This window comes from Pundamilia nyererei, unplaced genomic scaffold, assembly GCF_000239375.1.
Source record: "Pundamilia nyererei isolate P.nyererei 1_Seehausen unplaced genomic scaffold, PunNye1.0 scaffold00001, whole genome shotgun sequence".
NCBI classification, from domain to species: Eukaryota; Metazoa; Chordata; class Actinopteri; order Cichliformes; family Cichlidae; genus Pundamilia; species Pundamilia nyererei.
Genome location: NW_005187402.1, coordinates 2,749,150 through 2,776,129, shown reverse-complemented (window position 1 = coordinate 2,776,129; position 26,980 = coordinate 2,749,150). Strand labels below are relative to the sequence as shown.

General features: G+C 39.9%; 1 protein-coding gene across 4 annotated transcripts in view; it reads right to left on the bottom strand.

Annotated features, from left to right (window-relative positions):
• il1rapl2 (interleukin 1 receptor accessory protein-like 2) overlaps positions 1–26,980 on the bottom strand; it is a 479,888-nt gene that overhangs the window by 313,398 nt on the left and 139,510 nt on the right. The gene's annotated exons all lie outside the window — the stretch shown is intronic.

Sequence of the window (26,980 nt, the reverse complement as noted above, 5' to 3'; positions counted from 1 at the left end):
TAAGTCCTGCTTTCATCAACACAACAGTAGCAGCTCTCATGGTTTTTCAGTACAGTATTCTGACTCTACTCTCTCTCTCTTTGAGCCACTCAGAGGTGGATTTGCTGACGTGTTTCGAATCATTGTTCTGCTGCATAAAACCCAAATGTGTTTGAGCTTCAAGACACGAATGACGGCCAGAGATTGTACTTCAAAATTCATGCCAGGCCGCCCAGGTCTTGAAGCACCAGCACACTGCCACCACCATGCCAGGCATCTTTCTTATTGTTGAATTATGAACTCTGACCTTAACTGAGTCATGTGAGTTCTTTAGATGTTGTTCTGGGTTCTTTTGTGACCACATGGATGAGTTGTTTTGGTTGAAGTACCCACTCATGGGAAGCTTCCCCCATTTTCCAAGTTTTCTCCATTTGTGGTTGATGGCTTTTTACTGTGGTTCACTGATCAAACCTTAGATATGGCTTTTTAAACCTTTCCAGACTGGAACGTCTTTGACTGATAGATGTGTTTCTCATCTACTCTTAAGTTTCTTTAAATCATGGCATCATGTGTTTCTCCTTGAGATCTTTTAGCCTTTTTCACTTTGTCATTAAGGGGATTTTTGGGTCCTTCAGGTCTGCAGCAATCAGGTCTGGATGTGATAAGTTAAACTGATGATGATGTTCTTTTTTTTAAATTCAAATATAAAAATAAATCTGATCTGTTTTAAAATGTGAATCTAACAGGAAAAATTTTTTTCACTGGTTCATTAATAAAATATAATCAGGCAGTGACAGTACAATAGTAGTGATTGTAAAACCTTGAGAACAAATAACATACCCAATCTGTTTCATTCATTTTGGTAACTACTCCACACTTTGCCTCAAGGACTCTTTAACATTCGAAGTTTTCAGCTTGTTAAGTATGTTTCTGAAGACGTGGTCCCAGACAAAAAATGCAACACAGAACACTCGTCAATCAAATCATTTCCTGAGCTTTTGCTTGACGTAGTTCTGAAGACAAACAAGAGAATGTAACCATCGATCTTACGTGCTGCACAATAATGTTTAATATTTAGTATTTACTGTTATATTCACATAGATCATCGTGATGTTGTTTATTGTATTGCTCTTGTTCTCTTCTGCTTGTTTTCTTTTTTCTTTCTCAACAGGTGATCCAGGTGATTGATATATGCATTTTTTTTGTCTGCTTATTTAGTTGGTTTTTGTTTTTTATCCCCGTCCCTCTTCTCCGCTGTTTTTCCCCCCTCTTCCTTTCTCCCTTTTCTTTTCCTCATTCAAGTCTGTCCCGTATCTAGCAGGTGAAAATAAAAAAATAAACAATATAAGGTGAATCAAATAGACCATTACGGCAAGGCTGGGATGGTCAATTTGGTAAAGTAAATCCGTTGGGCATCTTTCCTCGCCTTTAGACAATAATTCTGATGGCAAAAGAGCCAAACGGGACAGGCAGAAAAAAAAAAAAAAGAGAATGTAACCAACAGTACTGTTACACTGGGACAGAAACATGGTAAAAATCTAAAAAAAAAATAAAAATGCCCCTCTCTGGGTATGATGAAAATTTGCGTAAAACAGGGCAACTGTTTCACTGAGCCACTGTAACTCTCCTCTTAATTGTACAGCTTTCATCCTTTCACTTCCTGCGTCTCTGTCACTTTCTTTCCTTCATCTTTATCTTTCCCCCTCACCATCGCTTCCTCCCTCCGGACAGTGAAAGCTCTTCCATCTCCCTGAAGGTCTACTGTCAAATACCCGCTTACCTCGGCACTCTGGGTTGATGTGTGTGTGTGTGTGTGTGTGTGTGTGTACATATCCCTGGAGTGTCTACCATCCAGCCTGGCACAACACTGCATCTGTGGGATTTTTCAGTTTTACTCAACTCTGCCTTTTGGGAAACATGAGGATGAGAGGGTAGACACAGAGCTAACTGTATGTTATGTTTGTGTGTGCGTACACATACACATGCATGTGTACGTGACTGTGTAAGCAAGTGAAGTGAAGAATATATATAGCACAACTTTAAAAAGTTAGGTACAATCCCTTGTGCAGCGAGAAAGGTCATTAAAGAAAGGAAGCAAGTGTCAAGACTACCAGAATAGTTAATCTATAATGTATGAAGTCAGTGCTGTTGAATCGGAGTATCTTTGCAAAAGTGTAGACAAGATTCAAGTGCACTGTTTCCTTAAGGATTGATTATCCTCCACATCTGCGAGGTTCAGCTACGGCCTGAGCGTTGTAAATTTCGTCATAAGACGTTGAGTGTAATGTTCACATGGAAATGTGTGAGACAGCTATATGGGCTAGACCAGCGGTCCCCAACCTTTTTTGCGCCACAGACCAGTTTATGTCCGACAATATTTTCACGGACCAGCCTTTAAGGTGTCGCGGATAAATACAACAAAATAAAACCAGTACTGGTACCAAAGAATATAAGATTCATTAGTAACACACAGGAAAAGACCCAGGGGAACCGAGTTAACAATAAAAACGATTAAAAAAATAACGATAAAAACCCTGAAAACCATAAATTTCACACCCGAGCCTCAACTCATGTGGCCCGGTGCCAAACGACTACGTTTGGTACCCGGCTGTACCATGTACGAATTTCAGAAAAATATTTGTTAGACAAACAGATAGCTGAGTAAATACTTGCAATGTGTAACAAATAACTATAACTTCTGTCGGTGCTGTGCTTTTGGAAACCGAATTTCCCAGAGGAACCCACCCGAGGGATTAATAAAGTTTTATCTTATCTTATCTTATAAAAAGGTAAATTACTAAAACATTACAAATGTAAGGAAACCCAGCGACGTCTTCAGTCTCAGCTGACTGCAGGTTTCCAACCTTATAAACAGTACATTTGCACAATAACTGAAACCAGCCCACTGAATGAACAATTTCCTCACTTCCTTGATCATTAATATGCAAATTGTCATGACTATTGATCAGCAACCACTGATCAAAGCTCATCAAAGACCTGCAGTCAGCTGAGACGTTACTGGGATGAGTGACGAAACGTTTCTCCCACTGAAATCGTTCAGATGAACAAAATCAACCTTTTTGGGATTTACATACCTGGGTGATTGAGCGTGCACCGAGACTTCAATCATATCGCTTGTGGTCAATGGTAAAATTGAGCAAGATAGGCAAACAGGTGCAGTACATACAGTCATTCCCACAGCCTGGACTGTGGTGTGTTTATGTGTTAGTATTCTGAGCAGGCTTCCTTTTACAGTGTAGGTCACTGATTTACCACAAAGTCTTTGACTTTCATTACAATCACAAATAAACACATCAATTAACTAATTACATCTAGTGGCTATTAAGATGAATAATAGGAGGTACAATGTTAAGCCGTGCAGATTTTTATATTAACGTCAAAATAAGATTACCTCTTAAATTAATCTTAAGTTAAGCATATAAAGAGTGTCTGGGTGTGATGCTGCTGTGTCCCCTGTGGCTTTCCGCTCCAAGACAAACTGTATCTAACAGGCCAGACGCTCTCTAGTGAACGTGGCAGGATTAACTCATGAGGGCATGGTAAGCCAGAAATGAACTACAGGCCCCTACTGAACACAGTCTTTTGTATGCACCATTTCACCTTCAAGAAACTCAGTACGTTCGGTACACTGAGTAGATTCCACGTGGCAGCTGGAGTATTACAGGTCAGCTTTGTCACTTGGTAATTTGATTTAACTCAGATCTGGTTGCTTGCCCATTTTGTTAAGCTGAGATAAAGCATTGCCAGCATCTAGAACTCATCTCCCTTGTCATAGCTGATCTCATACTAACCCCATCAGATTTCTTGGCATTCAAAGTAGAAATGGATTCAAATGGAATACCAAATACTCACTGCCTCAAAACCCCTATCAAAGTAAAATTGACCCACACATCTATGGATTTCCACATTGCTATCAAAACTTTATTTTCCACCCAGCTTGCTCAAGAAAATGCCCCATATAGGTGATAAATACAGCATCCTGCCTCACAGTCATATGCATTAATTCATCCATGGGAGACAGTAAGTGGCTAGCTAGTCTTTTACTGTTGTCTAATCAAAGCTCCACAGTCACACTCCTCTGCTGTTGGCTACTGAGCAGTTTCATTGAACAGGATAAAACTGCCGGTGTAACAAGGCCTTTAGGGCTGTGATGCTTTTAGAAACTAGGTTGAAGGAGTTACTCATAATTTGGCCTTTGGAGCACTGAATTATGAAATAGGGTAGCTCATTTAACCTATCCGAAGACAAAGTGGAACAAAAGAAGCCTAAGATCACCACACATGACATGTTCTTTTCAATTGTTCTAACACCGTCAGGGTACATAAGAATTTGGCATGCTCGTTAAGCGCAACATTTAAAAGAAGCATGATGGTATTTGATGCAAAGATGTTTGGAGGAAGAAAAAAAAAAAGGGCTCACACTGACTCAGAGTTTTTGCCTAGGGGGCTCAACAGAAAACCAGGCCCAGTTTTGTGTTTCTGTTTCATGCTAGCATTGAAAACACAGCTTGCTTTCCTGCCACACAAATATAAAGAGGGAGCATGCTAGCCCGTTAACATGAAACAACCAGTCAACAAGAGGCATAAGCACAGATTAACAGCATCACATTAGCTATTCATATGTAAAAAACTTAGTAGTGCTAAAAATACTGTAGGTCACATGGTGGTTCAAACACAGCTATCTGGCCTAAGGTTATTCAGAGTAAACACGTGAGAGGACAATGTGATCTGCAATGGTGCCATCATGTATTTTAATAGGTGAGCTCAGAGCGATGTAGGAAATAATAAAAAAGGAGGCAAAAGACAAAATACAACAGATGCTTGATACCATCTTACAACAAAAAGAAGAAGATAGAAAATCGAATTTGAAAACAACAGGAGAAATGTACAAAGACAAAGAGAACAAAATACGCAGTGTTGCAAAAGTGCTGATTGCATAACATGACATGTCTGGGTAATGTAGTGCCAAAGCTCCCAGGAAATACAAGAAATACCCCTTTAATGATTGTTTTTCATATTAAGGCAGAGATAGCAGTGGTGCACGGGGCCAATTCAAAGGTCACTCAGAGCCTGAGACCAACTTGACAACAACACGAGATAAATTATTTGCATTTTTTTTTTTTTTTTGCAAAACCTGAATGTTACTGGAACAGTTCTAAAGACTCACTGAAATACTGCAGTGAGGTACAGTAGGTCACAGAACTGAGCACAGCTACGGCACACATGTGTCAGGCAGCTTGTTTTTTAATTATATAAGAAAATGCTCATCTTTTCAACATAAGTATCTCCTGATTCAGGGATAATCTTTGACTACCTGAAAACAAGAGAAGAGCAATTCTACTTTATGTTATTCTTATTCTACAGAAATTATTTCTACCTTATAGCCAAAAATTCCAGCACATTGTTTTCTCTTTGTCTTGTCGTTGATACAATAATGTATTCAAATTGTAATGAAATAGTGTTTTGCTAAAAAAAACAAACAAAAAAAACTAGCATTCTGCCAATGTTTTCAAGTTAGACTGTTAAGAATTTACAACAGCACACTTGCCAATAAGAACTTGGATGGACACTGTGTGAGATTAATTTCCTGTAGAGCGACATACTTCAAATCAAGACAGGTTAAATGCTGAAATGACACTTTGATTAAACAAAACTAAAAAAAAACAACTTGAGTCCGAATGATTCATGATCACAAATTACATCACTGCAGTTCTTAAAACCATTTAGAGACAATACTGAGATAAATACATATATTTAGCTTTTTTCCTGGTTCACACTCGTACTTTTATTCACACACACAAATACGCATAAATGCAAACACCCACACCCACAAGGTCCACGCCTCAGTAAAGTTGCTGTCTCAGCAGACTTGTCTGACAGCCCCGCGAAGATGATGAGGTCAGAGGTTTGGGGGCGGAGTTTGATCCTGATTGGTAAAGACAGCCCTGACAGAATCTCTACCAGTCAACCAGCCTCCCACTAGACTTAGTGGGTTCATATCTGTGTGTGTGTGTGTGTGTGTGTGTGTGTGTGTGTGTGTGTGTGTGTGTGTGTGTGTGTGTGTGTGTGTGTGTGTGTGCAGCAGAAACAAAAGAAAGATAATGTTTCAGAGTGGATGTATGTGTCTTTCAGTAGCCTTCTGGTTGTTGATGCGTGTGTGTCTGTGTGTATCTTGCATGTCTTGGTCATATCACAGTAATGGAGGTTAAACTGATGAACAGTGGAAAGATGTCTGACATGGAGCTCTTCATTTCTGTGCAGAAGCACACTCTGTGTTTGGGGGAGATAAACCAAAACTGACACAGAAGAGAGCCAGATATATTTTGACAAGAGATTGTGTCAATCTTTTAGGGAGACGCTATCTTCCCGTAAGATTGACACTGTCTCTCTGTGACAAAAGCACACACTCGCAAGATATTGGCTCAGTCCAGAAACCTCTACTGTTGTTGAGTTTTTTTGCCTTTGTTTTTTTAACAGAGTGGAACAAGTAGACATTTCTAAATCACAACATTCACGCAATAAGTAACCAACGATCAAGTCTCTACTGTATCCAGATCGCTTGTTTTTAAGTTTTTACATTCATAAAGAATATATTATACATTAACAAGCAATTAAGGAGAAATTGAACCAAACAAAGAACAAAAGGAAAGGGACGCGTTTATAAAGGAATTCTGTTACACGCATCGCCTTTAAACTGTAATAAAGACTGAATTACACATCTAAGCCATGCTTACCAGCCTGCGGCTGTCTTTTCAAGGTTCTCTTTTGTCTGTTTTTATTATTTTTGCACTGTGTGTCAACTTGTACAACATGTTCCAATCAGCCTTCACGCATGTTACGAACCCATGACTTCAAGTTCACCCTGAATGTTGCAATGGTTATTTTTGCCCAGTTATAATTTTATATAACTGAGGATGTAGGCCCTATAGACGCTGCTGAATAATTACTTCCTAAAAAATGAATAACAAAAATGTTTTACATGTGTTTTTTGCTTTCACAGTTAAATTGAAATGGAACTTACAAAGAGACAGTCATCAAAAACGAATGATTGGATCCATCCGTGCATTTCCTTCTGCTTACTCAAGGCTGTGATGTGGGCTCAGTGGCCTAAACAGCGAAGCCAATCCCCCAGCCATCTCCTCCAGCTCACCGAGATGTTAACATCCGAAAGATGTCATCTTTCTAGTATCTCCTGGGTCTACCCGGGGCCTCGCACACACACATCCTAGTCCTAGCCTCCTCAGTGGCTGGATTACTATGGCTTGGACGGGGCAACTGCAGTGCAATTCTTTGCTGGAGCTACTTTCGTAAACCAGCATTATGATGGCAGAATCTGTACTAATGTCATCAACATTCAAAGCAAGAGGAAGATTTCTGTGTCAAAATTGAGACAATCCATCCAGTATTTATCCAGAGTACAGTCCAAACTACTTATCACATGTATTTATTTTAATTTTAATTTTTTAATAAAAAAGAAAATCCAAATAAATGAAACAATTGATCTGCTCATGGTGCGGGATTAAAAGTCACTGTAAGGATTTTGGGGGCCATGATTGTCTGCACATGTCATCCTGGTGCTTCTAATAGGTCTTGATGAATGAGCAGTAACACACAGTTACAAATACACTCCTCATTCCATCACACATGTGCTTCAAAACACAAACGCTGCCCTACATGTGCTTGTCGTGTCTGTGTGCCCCTGTCTAAATGCTGACACAGGTCTGTATCATTCATTAGATGGATATCAGTTTGCCCTGAGGCTGCCCTCTTCCTCTGGGGTCACACACAAACACACAAATACACTGCTGTGCTCATTGGTTTGACACGGCCACGAGTGCACTCCACTGATCACATCTGTCCTCCCGTGTAAATGTTTGTGTGTGTGTGTTCATATGAAGCTAACATAGGGGTGCTGTGGTCTCAGCAGATCAATGCTGTTATTTAAATAATGTGGAGCAGACAAGAAATCGTGCACGCTCCAATTTCCATTTCTCCTTCACTGTCCATCTTCATGCCCTTCTTCATTCCCTGTTCCCTCTATTCCATCTCCGTCTTTTAATCCCCGTACTCTTTTTACCTTTCTTCCCATTTACAATAGTTCTCTCCTCTTTTATTTGCCTTTTTCTCATATATTGCTTCCGCTTCTGCCACTTTTCCTCTATATGCTCGCTTAGCCAACAGCACATTTTTCTGCTTTCCTTCATCTTACCTTTTTTCCTCCTCTCTTCCCCAGTCTTCTTTTTTCTTCCTTTCCCAGTGACAGCTTGGTGGGTAATTGGTTCACGTATGAAACGGATTCATATGCATAATAACCTGATGATATGCTCCACACATGTATACGATATGTCAGATCACAGGGTAACCTCTTAGTGAGTTCCAGCCTGTGATCTGAGTGAGGAGCTGCCTTACAATGACTGCACATTAAACAAATGTGAAATGATTTGAGTCCTTGTTGTGAAACTGATGTAGGATAGAGTAGAATATGTAGAAAGATTCTTTTTAAATGCAAACGCTACCGATGAGGGTAATATAAAAAATGTAATCAATTGCTCATGAAGAATTACACATTGTAAAAATCAGGGATAACAATAACTGCACCACTTGTGAAACTTTCCCAGCTAAATAATCTCAATTCAGAGGTGTTACATCCACACAAAGAAGATATTTTTGTTCAGCCTGATTACTTGATGCAGTAACTGTTAGCAGTGCTGACCACACATAGCATTCTAGCACTTTGATACATCCACTGTTTATCCCACAGCATTCTCACCCTGCATCCCCCCATTATAGGTCCAGTACAGTATCTCACTGAGGCTGCAGCAGTTGCAACATCAGCTGCCACAAGATAAAAGCTTCTTTTTAGAGACCCCAAAGTCTGCATTAGTAGGGATGGAGTGCCAGAGGCATAAACTACCAGTTCTTCAGGTGGGAGCAGGTGGGTTGCATGCAGTTGGGACGTTTGTGTTTCACAGTTTGTTTCTTTTTTTCCCCACTTGCTGATTTGTTTTGCTGTGGAATCAATTTTGAATTTCGCTTCAGCTGCTTTTTAGGTTGAGGTGCTGAAAACTAGGATACTCGGCTGGGTTTAGGAAAAGATTGTGGTTTGGGTTCAAACATCACAAGGATAACCCTGCTCAGTGACAAATGACACATTAGGAGTGATAGATTCCTTTCACTGATACTGTACTCCAGTGCCTCTGGGCACAGACACCAAAAGACACCCGGCTTCAACAAAGTGCACTAATTGGTGCTTTTTTTATTTTATTTTTAATTTAATGTGTTATGCCAGAGTTATGGAAACAGAGTAGCATCTTACAAATCACATCCATTGAAAACCCTGGTGTCAAAACCATTCTCGTCTAACATGCACCCAATCAATCCGCTCTGATTCATTAACTTCCTGAATCAGAATCAAAATGCAGCCCCACCAACGTCTTCTCACTGTTCTCTCAAAACTTTGCAGTACAACAAGGCTTAAGAAAAATATGAACCAGCGTTTGGAAAATGACTTCAGTGAGACGTTTTCACAGCCTGACTGCAAACTTTATTACAGCCTCTCAGGAAGAAAAGCATATAGAGCTGCATAACATTACTGGGACGGCATTTTTTCCACTTCGAAGCATCTAAAGATCATAAGACATTTGATGAGCGTGAAAGACAAAATGACAAACTGTGGCAAAAATGACTGATACACCTTTTCTGCGTGTTTTACAATTGGAGGAAAAAAAAGTAATAACCCACTTCAGGAGACTGACGGACTAAACGATATTCACAGCACATATCATCAATCGAACAGCCAGCGAACAATGAAAATAAAGTGAGAAATTGTTACTTTTATATGCTCTACTTTCTTCTACCTACAGTTTGTCTATAAAAAAATCATCCTTATGCCAGTATGGAAGCTGTCATCAGCAAGTCAAACCTAAATTTCTTCCTTCAACTTTTCATTTCCTTTGGCCTTCAATAAAGGTTCAGCTAGCTATATAAGCAAGACAGTATAACTGAGAGCATTAGGTTTTAAAGCCATCACCTAGGTGTTCATTGTAAATGACTTCAACACATGCTATTATCCTGCAGGTAAGTGGATCTCCGGGTTCTTTTTCTTTTGCACGAAACCAGAAATCTAACAGCAATAATAAACATTCCATCTTTTACTTTAGATTAAATAAAACATTACAGTGGATGTTAGGTGCATCAAAAGTTTAAACTAACAATTTGCTAAAAGTCCCTGGCGTCACAGAAACATCTGAAGTTGTTTTTTGGAGTTGGTACAACAGTGTGCTCTCTGTGGAAAAGTTGCATGTAGTTGCTAACTGTCCCTTTTTAAAGATCTGCATCTGCATATGAAGGCAGAAGCAGCAGGCAGAAATGACAAGTCAGAACATGGACTCATGTCCTGTCTAAACACCACCCATTAGTTTCTGGATTTTACATTTTGAAGTCTACACATTAACATATTGAACTCCATCCACCACACTGGTTTCTCGGTGGCAGAAGTTACTATATTTGGTTAATAGAGAAAGCAAAGGTTGGTTAGCAAGCTGCATTGAAAGGCTGAACAGGTGCAATGCACAGACATATAAACAGTATATCTGCTTGTTCATTCTGAGTAATGAACTACAATTGTAATGACTTGGTTGTGTTGTGTTATGAATGAGAAAACTATCTAAACATGCAATTGTTTTTTTGTTTTTGGTACCAGGCTGTAAACATGCTGTTAATTATTTGAAGTCGTTTGGACATTTGGACCCTATGGGGACTGCCTTGAGTTGCCTTTAATGGCATCAACTTGATGGCCAATCATTGGCTTCATTTTTTTAGCCCCAAATGTTGCTTGGTGGAAACTTGAGTTTTACACTCAGGTTTTTGGAGAAGACTGTGACTTGTGTTAAATACAGCCCCCTACACATTAGATTAAACAGACTCTGGAGTACCCGATGCTTTTAATTGCAAGTCAAAGTGACTGAAAGTGTGCGTGGCAAGTACACTGCTTTCAAGCTACCAGACTCCAAAAGCCAGGTGTCTAATTACTGATGAAGAAAAAAAAATGAGTCATCTGATAGCAGTGTTGCAAAATAATGACAAAAAGCCAGAAATCTCTTAATTAAGTGCCAATTATACAGTGAATGTTAAAAAACAGAGTGAACACAATTATTTGAAAAAGTCAGCGGTTCTGCTGCTATTCTTTTACATACGCAACAAGTAGGTTCATATATTACAGTGCTGTGAGTAAAACAGGGGCATGGTTATAATGTCATTAGGCATTCTGTCACGAGGTTCGTCTGTACATGTGAGTTTATCCACGTACCAGTGCTAAATCCAAACCTACTCTCCCCTGGAGGAGCAGAGAGAGGAAAAGCTGAATGCTGAAGTGCACAGCCAGTCTGCTGTGATGTGACCGAAGCTGATAGGGGTCCATTAGCGAGGACGTCATGAGGTCTGGACAAGAGTCGCCCACAGACAGACAGCAGTCAATGCTACTCAGCGTCACACATGACAAAATAAACAACACAAACTGGACTTTGACACAACTCATCAGTTCACAGCGAAAACAAAAGAAGTGAAAGAGTGGAGAGCCACACTGTAACGCTTAGAGGTGCATTTCAGCACACACTGCTCGATATTCATGCTGCCAGGGTTCTGGTCTTGATTGCCACAGTCACCAACCCTCCTGTGTCACTTCTGATAAGCCTCTAGCAAACAACAGATAATCTGGGAAGACGTGTCAAATGGGGAATTTATTATATTCATGTAAACACATCATGAAATACAGCTAAGAGCTTTATTCGTAGATGACAGCCAAAAAGAAAAAGATCTCTTTCAGTCAGACGGAGGAGATGGGTAGGTAGGAAGGTCAATGCATTCTTCAAAAAGAACAAAGAAAGAAAAAATAAACATGAGACACAATAAAAATAGGTAAAGTAAAACCAGAGTAAGTGTTTAGTGATCGTTGTGTGTGTGTGTCTAAACTTGATCTAGATGTGTGCAGGTAAACATTATTCTCTCTGAAAGGGCATGGCATGGTGTGGGTCTGTGACAGTGTGAGTGCAAAGAAACTGTATGTGACCTCCGTGTCCTTAGATTAGTAGGAAGGGCTCATCCAAAAAAAAACCTCAATCTGGGACACACCTATGGAAACTTTCCCTTCTTTTTAGTTTGGTCTCCAAGGGTTATGAAAAAGTTGAGTTTTCAACCAATAAGACACAATGATGAATAAATATATGAACTTATAAAGTTCCTTAAACCTTTGAATGATATTGTACATTTTCTCTTTCCTATCTATTTCCAGTTGTCCAGTCACACACGTGTTGTTTCTGCTGTCATATCAAAGAAGTGTGGTACCTGAACGTGTGCTTCATTCTGTATCTGCTGACCCTGCTTGGAGCAAATCAGATGAGAGCATAAATCACAGATCATACAGCAGCATGTGACTGCTCCTTATGATCAGCAACACTAAGGAACTTTTCACTGTATGTGTTGGTGTGTTGTCTGGTATTATGAGAAAGCATTAAGATTTCTGCAAAAGAGCCAAGCTGGCCTGCTGATGACAGTGTGACAGTGTTTTTTCTACCTCACCCACCTTCAGCCCACTTGCTCCCTGGTAGGTTATCAAACCACGATACAACAGCTTTTAGATTTCTGCCTGAGGCTTAAAAGAGATGGGACGCAAGCCACGGGAGCTACTCTTGAACAAAATGGCTCCATTGTTGTGTCCATTTGTCAGAAACAGCACCACTGAAGATGAAAGCAAAAACTCACTCTGCAAATATAAAAACCCAAGATATACACATAATTCAATCCAGTCTTATTCATATAGTGCCAAATTACAACAACAGCCACCTCACAGTCGTGTAAAACCCTACAATAATACAGACAACATCTGTATCAACTGCAGATGAGTGGACAGTTGGAATAAAAATACATGTTTGACATTCGTAAAACAAGTAGTCAGGGTTGTATGAAAAAAGAGCCATCTCTGTGATGCTTTGCCCTCACAATAACTTCTGTTTGTCTTTTGGTCCTGTCACACAACGCTTGAAAAATTACATGGTTCAATAGAGCGTTTGTGACCCTAATTAAATTCAAGTTTGGACGTACGTGTTGTTTGGTCTTTCAAAGTCTTTCAAAGTTTGCGGAAAACGGCAACAACTACAAAGTCATTAGAAAGAGGAACGTTGGCAGTGGTGCCTTATCTCTGAAAATACCTCAGTGATGATGAGGAGGAGTTATGAAGCTACATAAATAAAGAACGGCTAAAAGGTGATTCACTGTTACAGTGCAGGTCACTATTGGGAGTGTGTAGACATTTTGATACATAAAATATTGTAATGGTTTTTTTCTTATAAATGCAGGACAACAAAGACAACTGATTCAGCTCAGCTGCACATAGGAAAGGATTTTTATATTTTTATATTTCTTTTAAATAATAAAAATATGACTAAAATGGACAATCAACGAATGAAAAAAACATGTATACATTTTGCTGCACCAAGAGCATAGCCTCTGATATATCCACTTTCAAGGTATAGTCACTTTGCACATTCAGATGCTTGCTCTACATTTGGTGCTTTTCAGTACAAACTCTGGGTGGCACTGTAGTAAACGGCTGTACCTACAGTATTACTCTTAGTGGTGAATCAAAATGTCGCTGTGACCCACTACTTTCTGCACATTGTTTGTGAGTATGTTATTAAATTCAGAAACAGTCACGATGCCATGCAAAAGTCCAAATCAGGTACAAATGATAGCTGAAATGACAAACTCTCCTGTAGTGGCAGATTGTGTAGCTCTCACGGGGTCAGCCTGAAATACAGATCATCTGCTTCCTGCTCTAATTTTAAGCCCCATACCTTCAGGTCAGGCTAGGTCACACACCCTCAGTGACATCAAAACATACTGTGTCACTTTGCTCAGAGTTTCCTCCCAGAGAAACCTTCTGTGTTTTGACAATTTCATCCAGCAAAATAGGAACTAGAAAGAAGACAGAGGCTTGATTTATTATTACAAGGTACTTTAGTCATTACAATATGGTACTCCATCTTTTTGGAACTTGAAAAATCAACCACATTTTGGCAGCTGTTGTATAAACAAAGTATAATTTGGTAGAATGCTTCACTTGTTATATTACAGCAATCAAGAAAACATTTTAGTGTTCTTAAGACTCAAGCCAGGATAAAAGTCTTTTGAAAATGGGTTGTATTGGTAGTGCGTTGAGCTTCCAGTCTTTCTTAAATAAATTCTCCTTAGCTTGACAGATTTTCTATAGGGAATCTCAGGACGCTGACAGTCCATACAAACTGACACATCAGGTCAGATAAAATTCACATTATCATGTGTTTAGTACCATTTTAGTGCAACTGCACCTTAGTCATTTCAGCAGGGTTCCTTCAACATCTGGGACATCTGCTGTGCTCGTGTGGGAGAAACCTTAATGTGCATTGTTCTTAAACATGGACAGGTCACCAGTTCATCAAAAAGTTTACACGGACAACATTAGATGTTCATATTCATGTCCATAACCAACTTAAAGTCAAATCACTCAAACAAACCTTTTGACTGTGTGAATGAACTGGAGAACCTGGAGGAAACCACGGCAGGTAATGGGGGAAGATGCAAACTCCCCCCAAAAAAGACCAAACAAACCAGAAGGTTTGACTGAATAACATTCTTACTGTAAAGTGACAGTGCTAACCACTGAGCAGAGCCAGCTTATCATCAATATAAAAATAAACAAAACACTGCCCCAGTCATGTCTCAAACTATTGTCTTCGTGAAGAGGGCTTAGTAGGTCAAACAGGTCATCTAGGTCGCTCTCACACTGCAGGCCTACTTGTTGTTCCTAGAGTATTTAAAAGTAGAATGGGAGGGAGAGCCTTCAGTTTTCAGGCCCCTCTTCTGTGGAACCAGCTTCCAGTTTGGATTCGGGAGACAGACACTATCTCTACTTTTAAGATTAGGCTTCAAACTTTCCTTTTTGCTAAAGCATATAGTTAGGGCTGGACCAGGTGACCCTGAATCCTCCCTTATTTATACTGCAATAGACATAGGCTGCCGGGGGATTCCCATGATGCATTGAGTTTTTCCTTTCCAGTCACCTTTCTTACTCACTATGTGTTAACAGACCTCTCTGCATTGAATCATATCTGTTATTAATCTCTGTCTCTCTTCCACAGCATGTCTTTATCCTGTCTTCCTTCTCTCACCCCAACCGGTCGCAGCAGATGGCCCCGCCCCTCCCTGAGCCTGGTTCTGCCGGAGGTTTCTTCCTGTTAAAAGGGAGTTTTTCCTTCCCACTGTCGCCAAACTGCTTGCTCATAGGGGGTCATATGATTGTTGGGTTTTTCTCTGTACCTATGAAGCACCTTGAGGCAACTTTTGTTGTGATTTGGCGCTATATAAATAAAATTGAATTGAATTGAATTGAATCTACTAATCAGACGGCTGGAGGTTCAATCCCTGGCTCCTCCAGAGTCTAAGTCCAAGTATATGTAGGTAAGATATTGACCCTCGAGTTGCTCCTGATGCACTCATTGGACGGTGAATGGTAAATAGAAAGCACTGAGACATAGCCAAACTTGCTCATGTGAGCGGCTCTATGTCAGCGGTTCTAAACTTTAGTATCTTATAGATAAATTACTTGGTCTTCATGCAAGGCCTTCATGTGAGGATGTTTGCTGTTATTATACTACGCTTTATCAGAGAGAAGATACTCTAACCCAGGGGTGTCAAACTCAAATACACAGTGGGCCAAAATTCAAAACTGGAACAAAGTCGCGGGCTAACGCTAATATTTATTGAAAAAAAAAATCTTCCTCTAGATATAAGAATGAATTTGGCCCGCGGGCCAGAGTTTGACACCTATGCTCTAACCCAAGCCTATTCAAATGGCGGCCCGCGGGCCAAATGCGGCCCAGATGCAACCTGCGAGTGGCCCTGCCTGTGGTCCTGGCAGAAACACAGAGAAAACGGAAAAAATGTATTCATTAATTAATTTTAAAAAAATGTAAAATTCCTACAGCGTAGTGTAGACTGTGAATGCAACACTCCTAGTAGTCTAGCAATATTTAACCCACAATGCACCGTGATGTACAGATATTAAACAATCATCGTAATATATGATGCGACAACAGCATGTCTTTCTCACTCCAAAAGCGCAAAATTGACAATGAAAACTGTCGGTTTAACCCTGCCTGGACTGACAAATACTTATTCATTTTACCGAGTTTAATAATCTTACAACCGGAGTTGTACTACCATGGTGAGGGTCCTGTACAGCCCAAGAGAGAGCTGCAACATCTTTCCTTCGTGTTTGCTTCTTGGCGAAGAAGAAAAGGCCTTTCACAGATTCTGAAACAATGAAATACTGCATGCTGGCCGTGGTGGATGCGGTGAAAAGTGATGAAAAAATTAAAGTAAGTGTGACATCTGCTATTAAAAACGTACCCCTGTAGGACAGTTCAAATATTCGTAGAGTTGAAGTTCTGGCGTCAGACGAGTTTGAAATGCTGTTAGATGACCTGAAGAAAACTGATGTAATGTCTATAGCAGGAGATCACAGACAGAACTGATAATGCACAGTTGTGCGTATATGTCAGTTTTTTGGATGGGAAATTGTTCGGTTTACTACCGTTAGAGGGACACACAGCTGGCGAAATAATGTTTGAGAAGATTTAAGCTCTTTTTGAGGAAAATGGTCTGGATATGAAGCGTGTCTGTGACGGATGGGGCTCCATCCATGGCAGGAAAAGTGAGTGGTCAGCAAAATATTTTAATTTGAAAGGGAATTATCAAAATGTTTTTTGTTATTAATATTATTATTATTATTTCAAATGTGCAAAAAATAGTTTAGTTATAGCTCCCTTTTTTTAAATGGACCTTTTGGTGTGCATTTGTGAGAGGTCACCAGATTTACAGGGGAAAAGGAATAAAAAATTACTTGTTTTTCAATACAGTTGTGTGGGTTTGAAATTGATCATGATCTGCTGCTTACTGGCTTAAAAAAAAAAATCTGGCCCAGATAAATTCCTCGGTTTGAAAATCTGGCCCAACTAACTTCATAGTTGAATAGCCATGCTCTAACCCAGCATCCAACCAACTCATCTTGAAACAAATACCGAGTTAAAAATGAAAGTTCACCTTAGACAGCTTATTATCTGATTGACCTCATTGGACGTAGTCACAGTTTTGCAGTTCCCTACTGGAACAAAGCCTTTTAGGCTTCTAAGCATTGACAAATTAGAATTGATCTGTTAATGCCAATAACAAAACAAAAAAACAGAACAAAAAAACCACACAACTCAAACTGGTGCTTATATATTGAACCAGGATGTGTACTTCCAAATATTGCTGCAAATCTACCATTGCCTAAAAAACAGCATATGCTGCAGATTATCCTGCAGCATGTATTGACTATATGTATACAAGCTTTCAGTTTCTAGGAATAAGGCAGTGAAGCGTTGTCATAATTTTTGCTATCTGGGTATGTCACATGCATATCCTCCATCAACATCACTGCTTATCGGACAGACATATGGATTGGTTCTGACAGCTGACATTAACATAACCACTGACCCTAAGAGCTTTCTAGCTCTCGTGCATTTCTATTATCTAATCTGTTGGGACTTTTTAAAATCTTTTCCTTGTTTTGTGGAGCCTTGTCCATCGATAGCACTGACTTTTAACTTCTGTTTTATAACCAAGTGATGTGGAAAACGGGATCGTGCAGAGATTCTGGTGATGCTCAGTCATGTGTTCTAAGATTCAGAGTTTAAACTCATCTTTCGACTCTCTGAAAGTAATGAGATGTTTTTTGAAGCACAAAACAATGCTGAACATCACATGAGCAGCTGTTTAGAAAAGATGTGTTGAAAGATGCCCATTTTCATAAAACTGTACAAGTATAGGAAGGAAATTTAGTCAGAAAGACGTCTTCAAAAAAGTTCAATATATGGATACATGCAAAGGACAATGTTTATCCAATGAACTGTGTGACAATTGTTGCTCTGTTGTATGCCCAAGGTTAGAAATTCTGACATTTCTTCTGTAGAGGCTAATAGTCCATGTATAGGTCAGTGAACTCACTCGGTTAAAGACTGTAAATCGTGTGACTTCATAAAATATTGTTGAAAGTAGTACACAACACCTGCAGAGACAGTATAGACTTCCTCTATGTGCTACTGTCCTATAGGAAAGCTTTGTTATGTAATGATATGATATCATTTGCAACGAATATGGGTTTGTCCATAACTAACAGAGAAATGTTAGTTTTAGAAAGTGTTGCAATGAAACAGAACAAATATCTATAAAAAAGAAATGGGATTTATTTCAGTCATACTTGCTGCTAACACTGAAGTTAACAGTCTGTCAGTGCTTAAACAAAAGCCCAGTTTAAGTTCCACATTATTGACTTATTCACATATTACTCATTTATTATTAGTCAGAAGTTCTAATCACACAAAACAAAGCATTTATTATTCCCATTTTTTTATTACTTCCATTTCCAGTCTAAACTCAATCGACCCTGAGCAAACGCCCAGACGTTGCATGACAAGATCCTGTTTTCTTGTCGAAAACTAAGGCTTCTGCTTCAAAATCACAACTGTGTGTATTGCAGTGCAGCAGTTGTTGCATGCCAAAGGCGTTGCATGTTGTGGCTAACAAAGCATGCATGAGTGAATGAGCTATTGTGTTGTGGCTTTTAGAGCCAGCCTCTAGAGTGGCCTGAATAATTTGAGTTTTTGCTTTGGAGTTTATAAAGAATCTGCCTCTGCCTGTAGCTGGATTTGTGTCCAGTTCTGTTCGGGATCCATATTAATATATCCATTATTCTCCAAAATGACAAAATAATATTGATTTGTGAGGCTATTATAGTTTTTTTTCTCATCTATATTTAAGGATAACACAACACAGCCTCTTCATTTGGAAATGAGAGGAGCATTGCTCAGCACTGAAGTAAAATAACAGCATAGTAACCAGAAAGACATTTTCTCCATCATGACGATTGCTTTTCTCTTGAGTTGCTCCACTTTCCTTCATTGCAGTGTGCTCAGCTTTGGTGGAGGGCTGGTAGACAGCAGCAGATGGTACAAGTCAGAGTGTATTACTCTTTCAGAGGGTTCTGAAGTAGCCCGCTTCCCTGTGTCAGCTATGGAGACGTCTCAGCTATGTTTACTTTGACTTGACCGTCGAACCAGAATCGCATTGAAATTCTGCACTGAGATGTTTAAGGCTTTAGGATAAGAATATTGTGTTATTGTTATATTGTGTTATTGTGTGCTATCTGGTATTATTCATTTGCCAGTTGTTGGTTAATAGCATCATGAAACTTGTACAGATAACAGTGCCTAGATCAGTTTCATGTAACACACGATACATGCCTTAGCTTGTGAAGACTAACTGTTGTCCAGGTTACCTTGAACCATCCGAACCATCCACGCCTGTTTGCACTTAAGGGGAAAATGATTACAGACTCCCAGATTTAATCAAACCTGTTTTATTATATTTTGATATTTTAAAAGGCATTTATTTTCTAGCAGCAGATTATGTGTCAATTTTTTTTTCCATTTTTAACTTCAATGATTAAAATATAAATTTTAAGTATGAACAAACGCAAAGTGAAAGGTTCAAGGTTTAAATGTTCAGATTATTTGTATTCAAGTAGAACGTGAAAGGTAACCTTCCACGTTCCTATGATATGCGCCGGATTATGGTTGGAATCCAATAGAATGACGCTCTCGGCAGTAACACACGTTCCAGACGTGTATTCCAGCCTCAAACTTAATCGTGTTAGTTAGTGTTTTCCAAAGCGATTCATGATAGTAAAATAAATGTACATGTGTAGATTAAGTCCAAACGGTTCTCATGTTTCCGAATGCATAACATAGAGATGTGTGGAGTGGCTGAAAGCGTAACATACCGATGATTTGTCACATAGCGTAATATGTTACGTTTTGGGATGAGAGCGTGTTGGAGACGGACTGGAGGAGCCAGGGATCAAACCACCAACCTTCCAATCAGTAGATGACCTGCTCCACCTCCTCAGCCTCTGTGTAGGTTTGCATCAATATCACAAACCTACAGAGACAGGCTATCTAGTTCTTCCAGCTATGGCACAAAGGTACTACAGTATAATAGCTTTTTTTTTAAAAGACTAACCTGCAGAAAAAGAAAAAAAAAATACATCTTCTGTACTACATGTCAGCCATATACCATATATATGCAGCAGGTGTTTAAGCCATTTGCATTAGTCATCAGTTTCTTCACTTCAGCTCAAATGTATGTTCTTAGACCCAGATATGGCCTCATGAAAGTGTCCTGGCTGTGCTTTGTTGCAGTATGTGTCAGCTTCTGTGATGATAGCCAGCTGAGATCAATGACATCACTGTTAAACTGTCTCAAGAGACCTTGATATGATACATGGGCCTTGCTGTGTGTGTGCATACATGCGTGTATGCACATCTGCAGGAGTGTGTGCGTGCCGGTTTGTGCAAAGGCTAATTCATAATGATGACAGGAAATATTTCATCATATCTTCACACTCAGTCATCTTTACCAAACAGCAGGGATGAGAGAGAGGGGCTGAGAAGGAGTGATGGGAGTGACGTAGAGTGGTGGTAAAATAAAGGGATGGAGGGAGGGAGAGACAAAAGCGGACATGAATGGAAACAGGAAGATGAAGCACACAGGGAGAGGTGAGATGCACATGCTAATTCAACTCTATCACAACTGTGTCTTGAGGAATAATAAGCACATTTATATTGTGCCAGTCATCTCACGCCAACAATTACAGTACATGTATTATTTGTCATATCTCATCATTTATTAAGTCACAGGCAGCCTGTCCAATCTGAAGATAAGCAGATGTCTGACCCATAGTTTGTTTTATGCAATATGGTACGCATATTTCTTTCATTTCTTATGACAATGTCACCACAAATTATTGATCCTAAAGGTATAAAAGTAAAAGATTAGTCCCTCTTCATTTAAACTTTCATGAATTTGCCACTGTTAAGTTGTGATACTGCATACAGCTTTATGGTACACACCATATAGCAAATGAAATGTACTTTTCATCTGAATCAATCAAGTCAGCAGATAGCAGTCTCGATATCTATTTCCTTTTAGAAAATGTATCATGTTTTGTCCACTAGTGGGAGGGCAATATTCACATCACAGTATAATCAAAGCTGACAGACGTTACTGGCACCTGCAGCTCTTTGCAGGAACAATGAATAAGTGAACTACTTAGTAAGCTCTAAAGGCACTGGCAGGCACAGTTTGTAGTTTCTTGATAGAGTAAGTTTTTCCCTCTGAGCTCTAATCCTTCTGATCACCTCCAGAGTCAAGTTTCACCTAGCCCTCAGAAAATAAATCATGAACTTTTCTAAAGATTGAACTTTCTAAGCAAAGTGTGATGCTGATCGACTAAGAAACAAAAGCTAAACTTAAAGGTTCAAGTATAGCATTTTTCTTCTTTCATTGGTATTAAATGCTGCATAGCATGCACAGTGATGCAGTGATTAGCACTGCTGCTTCACATCAACAAGGTCCTATAGGTTCAAATCTGGCCAGGACCTTCCTGTGTGTAGTTTGCAGGTTCTCACCAGTTACTCTTAAGCACATGCAATTAGTGAGGTTAGCATAAGTGAAAAAAAATGGGTGGATGGAATATTTACTGTAGCATCAGACACATCTTTGTCTTTGTGCACACAAAACACAAAAGGTAAGAGAGGATTTAGAATCTGTAGCTCCAACACTTTTCTGTGGAACACAGGATTTTAGTAATCATAAACAAATCAGATGGCAGAAACAAGCAGCAGGGATGAGGATACTCCATGGGGCAGCTGGTCACGCTCTGTGGAAAAGGCTGAATAGCTCAGCAATTTGGGAGAAGCTTAGTTATCGAGCCGCAGCTACATCATGTTGAGAGGAGTCATATAGGTGGTTTTGTGTTACAGGCAGGAACGGCTGAGGGCAGACCCTGGATATGCTGGAGGGCTTACGTCTCCTATCTCAGTTTTTATGCTCTGCTTGCTGTTTTCACACGGGCCAAGATAAGTGACTAGAAGACGGATGAATGAATGACTGAATGGGAGGAAAGAGGCATTAAGATTATGCCCGGTAAGTTCAATTAAATGGTCCAAACTTTATATTGCAGGTACAAATCTGATTGAGGAATCACTCATCTTTGGAAAAGAGTTTATTACAGAGAAATGGCTCTTTCCAAAATAAAAGCTATACTATACGCTTCTTCTGGGCTATATTTTCAGCAGCATATTAAACATATCAGGTCCCCATAAGGAGAATCATGTGCTAACGGCTGTCTAAATGACTCCGGTAAAGTTTGTAGCATGCATGCTTGTTGTTTTTGTCTGCTTCCACTTGTCTTTGCACTAGGATGATGTCGGCGTAAATGTGCAGTCATATTCGTTGTGTTCCCACTAGTGCTGTCAGCGTTAATCTGAAATGACGTTAACGCCACAAAACGGCAAATCTCCGTTAACAAGCTACCGTGGATCGCCCCGTGCGTGGGGCTGGACGGCCAACACGTTAAGGAGCTAACTGCGCTAACACACTAGTTCCCACCAATGTAATTGAGCATTGCGTGGCACATCCAACATATTGTTTTACTTTTGCCCATGACGCGCTTACCTTCAGGGTCATGCTTCACATGAAAACCAAAATAGTTCCAAACGCCACATCTGAATGAGGGTGGGGGAGGTTCAATTTGCCATGTTGCAACGAGCTTAGCTTTCGTCTCGCTAGCTTGCCTTGCGGTCAGTGAATCTGCGTTCGACTACTCTGCCTAGGCTGCACTGTCGAGCGCAGATCCACTGAGCGCTCAACACAGACAGCATCGTCAGAAGGAAAGTTGATAAAATAAATTAAAAATTTTGTATTGTTCGATACATATGCGTACCGAACCGAAAGCACTGTATCGAACGGTTCAATATCCATACAAGTATTGTTGCACCCCTAGTAGGCGCATAATATCCCAATTGGTGAACATGTTATTTATTGTACTCAGTGATGGACTGGGTGTGTATCCAGAAGAGTAAGAGGCATAGCGGCCCTCTTTACTCAGTAATAGTTTAGCCATGGCAGCTAACCATTTGCACATGTACACCTCACTGTGACTGATGTTGGCCGGTGTGTGCCGTTTGTGTCCATCTGTCCATGAGAGACAGTTTAAGAAGGTTCAGAGAGTTAAGCACGGCGCTTACATCAGAGTTATGTAATATGGCTCACGTGTGCTTTACTGATTTACAAATTGCAAATAATCCTCTAGTTATTACTATCTCTGCTGTTGGTACAACTATTAAAGTGCATTTATCCCACTCACAGTGAGCCCTTTTATTCTCTGTGCTTATTTTGCTGCAGTTTAAAGGTCTGTGCTGATAAGTACCAGCTAAACTAAGCAGCATTACTAAGTTTCTTTTAAGGTTGAGTAATTGGCTCCTAAAGCCCAAAACCACTTCCACAAAGTTCCTGGTAGTAAATTTTGCCATCTATATATTTCAGATAAATATACATAAAAAATGTCAAATTAAAGGTATAAATTATAAATTAAGCATAATTATCTGCGATAATGCAGATATTTTATTTGCTCCTACACTGAAAGTTTCATAATTCTTTAGCAGCTGAACTTGATCAGCTGTAAGTGTTCTCTAGGAAGAGAATGACATCTTATTAAGATGTCAGTCGTGTTGTGTCTGTCCTTTCCATTGCATTGTTTTTCAGCACTCCTTCTCCGGTGATAAAACATAGGTATGAACCATCATACTGTGTCTTGCTTATGAAGGTGAAAGCATGAATTTCAATGTCCCTCCATGGACAAAAACACCTACAAAATCACCTCTCCTCCACATTTGGTGTACTACATATATGCCCGTATCTGGCTGCACACAGTGAGTAATATAAAACTACATTAGTCAGAAGGGAGACGTCCTTCTCAGTGATTGTATTGAAACATGGTGGGAGAACATGGCAGTTTTCAGAAACTCACGCCTGCTCCTATGTTTCTTTTAATAACTTGTTATTCATTTATGAGAATGCATACATTTTTGAAAGATGTAATCAAACACACTATTAAATAATAACATATGTATATTTATAAGTATAATATTTTTTTTCTATTAAATAACTTCAAAAACTAACTGACTGCCCTGATTGTTTGTTTTGGACTAAACTGCACTCTCCAATAGAAGAGAACATCAAGCTCTGCTGCAAAATCAGCTTGGAAATAAATCAGAAGTTGGTGCTCATCAAGAGCCCGAACTCCTTTAATTTCCATGAGTTTTACTCTGTTTACTATGACTTTGTACTAACAGGGTGCATTTCAAACAAAACTGATGAGTAAATGTTCTTAAAAAGAGGAGTAAGCTGAATTAATTCCCACCACATTCATGTCACCGCTTATTAGGTTGAGATCTGAGTAGCAGCATGAGCTTAGCTTTGAAAGACCGTTTAAAATGTGTTCAAAGACAGCATGAACTACATTCAAACTAATTTGGATCCACGTAAATAAGTGAGTCCAGTGCACAGTCAGATATATAGTAGATTAGAATGAAATCGAAATGCCCAACCATGGAGACGAGAAAATTCTCTTTTGGGTCACAAGCAGATAAAAAATAAATAGAGAAAGAATAAAATAGAGTCCAGCACCCTGGTTAGTGTCAGTGGTGCAACAATTCTGATTCAAGCTTTTATATGGATATGATTTGGCCCAATTATCTGCTGTATTGACTGGATGTAATGACAGGGGATTTGTTAAGGCATGGCTCCAAACCAAAGACACACACACACACACTTCTTTTCTATAGATAGGAGTAATGAAAACGTCCATTCAGTGATTCCTTCTTAGATATCAAATCTGCACTGTTACAATTTCCGTAGACTTAACAGGCACCTGATAAGCCTCAGCACTCTTGGTCATCTGGTGGTCCACTCAGAGTAGACTGGTAAGCTTGATAATCTCATCATGTTATCCCTACCCTTTCATTTATTCATTTCATGTGGGATTATCTTGTTCTGCTTTGGGATCAAGGCCAGAAACATGTTAGTGGTACTCACACATGGAGAATACCTGCTACATCTGCACAAAAACAACACAACAAAAAAAAATTGTTTCAACCCAACATTGACATTTGTCTGCCATATTTCAGCAGTCTGCTGGTCAAACTTGAAGGTTTGGCACTTATTATTCTACAATACGATATTTTAAAAACAGAGCACTTAGACCAAGCTATTCAGCAAGTGTGCTTATTATTTGGTTACCCAATGAAGTAATAATAATGATTTTTGCTTTTCAAATATACATTTGTATCTCCTACCTTCCCTCTGCCTTCCCTCTTTTCTTAAGGGTTTATAGTCATAGGATTTGTGTATCCATTGTGGCCCCTTTAGATCTCTGTTCTTTCAGTCCGATAGAGCCTTTCCACTTCAAATGATTGAACTAAAATCTAATGGATTCCATTAAGGCCAGCAATCCTCGTTCCTGGCGTATGTTCACTTTCTGTTATGGCTCAGTGAGACATGTGATGGAATAGGGACATTGTTAAACTGAAATTTGATTCACCTGCGTTTGTCCCGCTGAAGACAAAGTGAAAAATTACAGTCCATTATGTCAACAATAAAGATTCCTACATTTACCACGACTAAAATTGAAATTCATGAACTTTACAGCTATTTCTACCTTCTATCATCCTTTTTAATATCTTTTCTTTTCAGGAAAGATTTATTCTTGTTAACGATCCCCGTCTCCATATAAAGATGATTTAACTTCTCTGTGTGTGCTGGAGAAGCACAAACCAGCATGGATGAAGGGGTCAGCAGGGCTGTGCTATCTCTGCAGCATGTCAAGCATGGTGGTGGGTACATAGAAGGTATTTCATAGGTGAATACACTCTCAAACAAACACACACACACACACACACACTGAGCCTCGAGGGAAATGTGAAGCGTGAGCGAGAAAGGGAAGCGGGTGGAAGAATTTCGTCCGCATATAAAAATCAACAAACGCTTTCTTTGGGTAATCGACAGCTCGTTGGGTTGAGAATCTCCACACAGTTATGTGCCGGCTCTGCATGACTGCCCCCCAATTGGAAGACTATTACAGTCAACCTCACGCATGGAGGTGCACACACCGACATCAGCCCATACGCAGAAAATGACAAACATGTCTGTAATAACAGTAACAAGACTAAGCATGTGTGTCTCTGAGCTCTTCCTCTCTGTTAGTGTCAGCAGTCACGCTACACTCGACTCTCGCTGTCTGTCATTTGATCTCTCGTTCTGTCTTTTTAATGTCAGGCTCAACGACGGCCCAACTTTTTATTTTTTCCCTTCTCACACTCGGACAAGCGGCAGACGAGATGGGGTCACCATGATTTGTTTCACCCGCCATCCCACTGACGGAGCTGCTTTGATTTGTAACGTGCACTGACCCTCTGTCCCCGCAATAGAGCGCGTTTGATTTGTGACCCGCTCTGTCGCTCCGTCTCGCCGCCGCTGCAGGTTTGATTTGTGACGCTCTTTGGCCCTCCCGCTCCACGCCGGGTTTGGGAAGGGTTAGACATAAACATGAGGCTCGGTGTACTGCGGTAACCAAGCCCCTCATTTTCCTCCCTTCCCCACCCCCAGCTGGGAGTGGGACAGACCTTAAGAGACTTAAACTGCTTTCTGCCTTTCTGTCTATCTTCCGATCTTCAGAATTTGCATACTGCGTTCCATGAGCTGACATTTGGATGACAAACTAACATTGCTTGGCGTCGCACTCCAGTCCATGAATTAGATTTACTCTGCTTATAAAAGACAATGGCTGCTAAATGCCATATCTCTCTGTGACTCAGGGTGTGTGTGCGTCTGTGTGCACACACACACGGTCTGGTTGTTGTCTGTAATTGCGTCTTTCTGTCCCCCGTATGTCTCTGCAAGAAAATGAAAATGGCAATCTTTTTTTTATTTCATTACCCCCCCCCCCC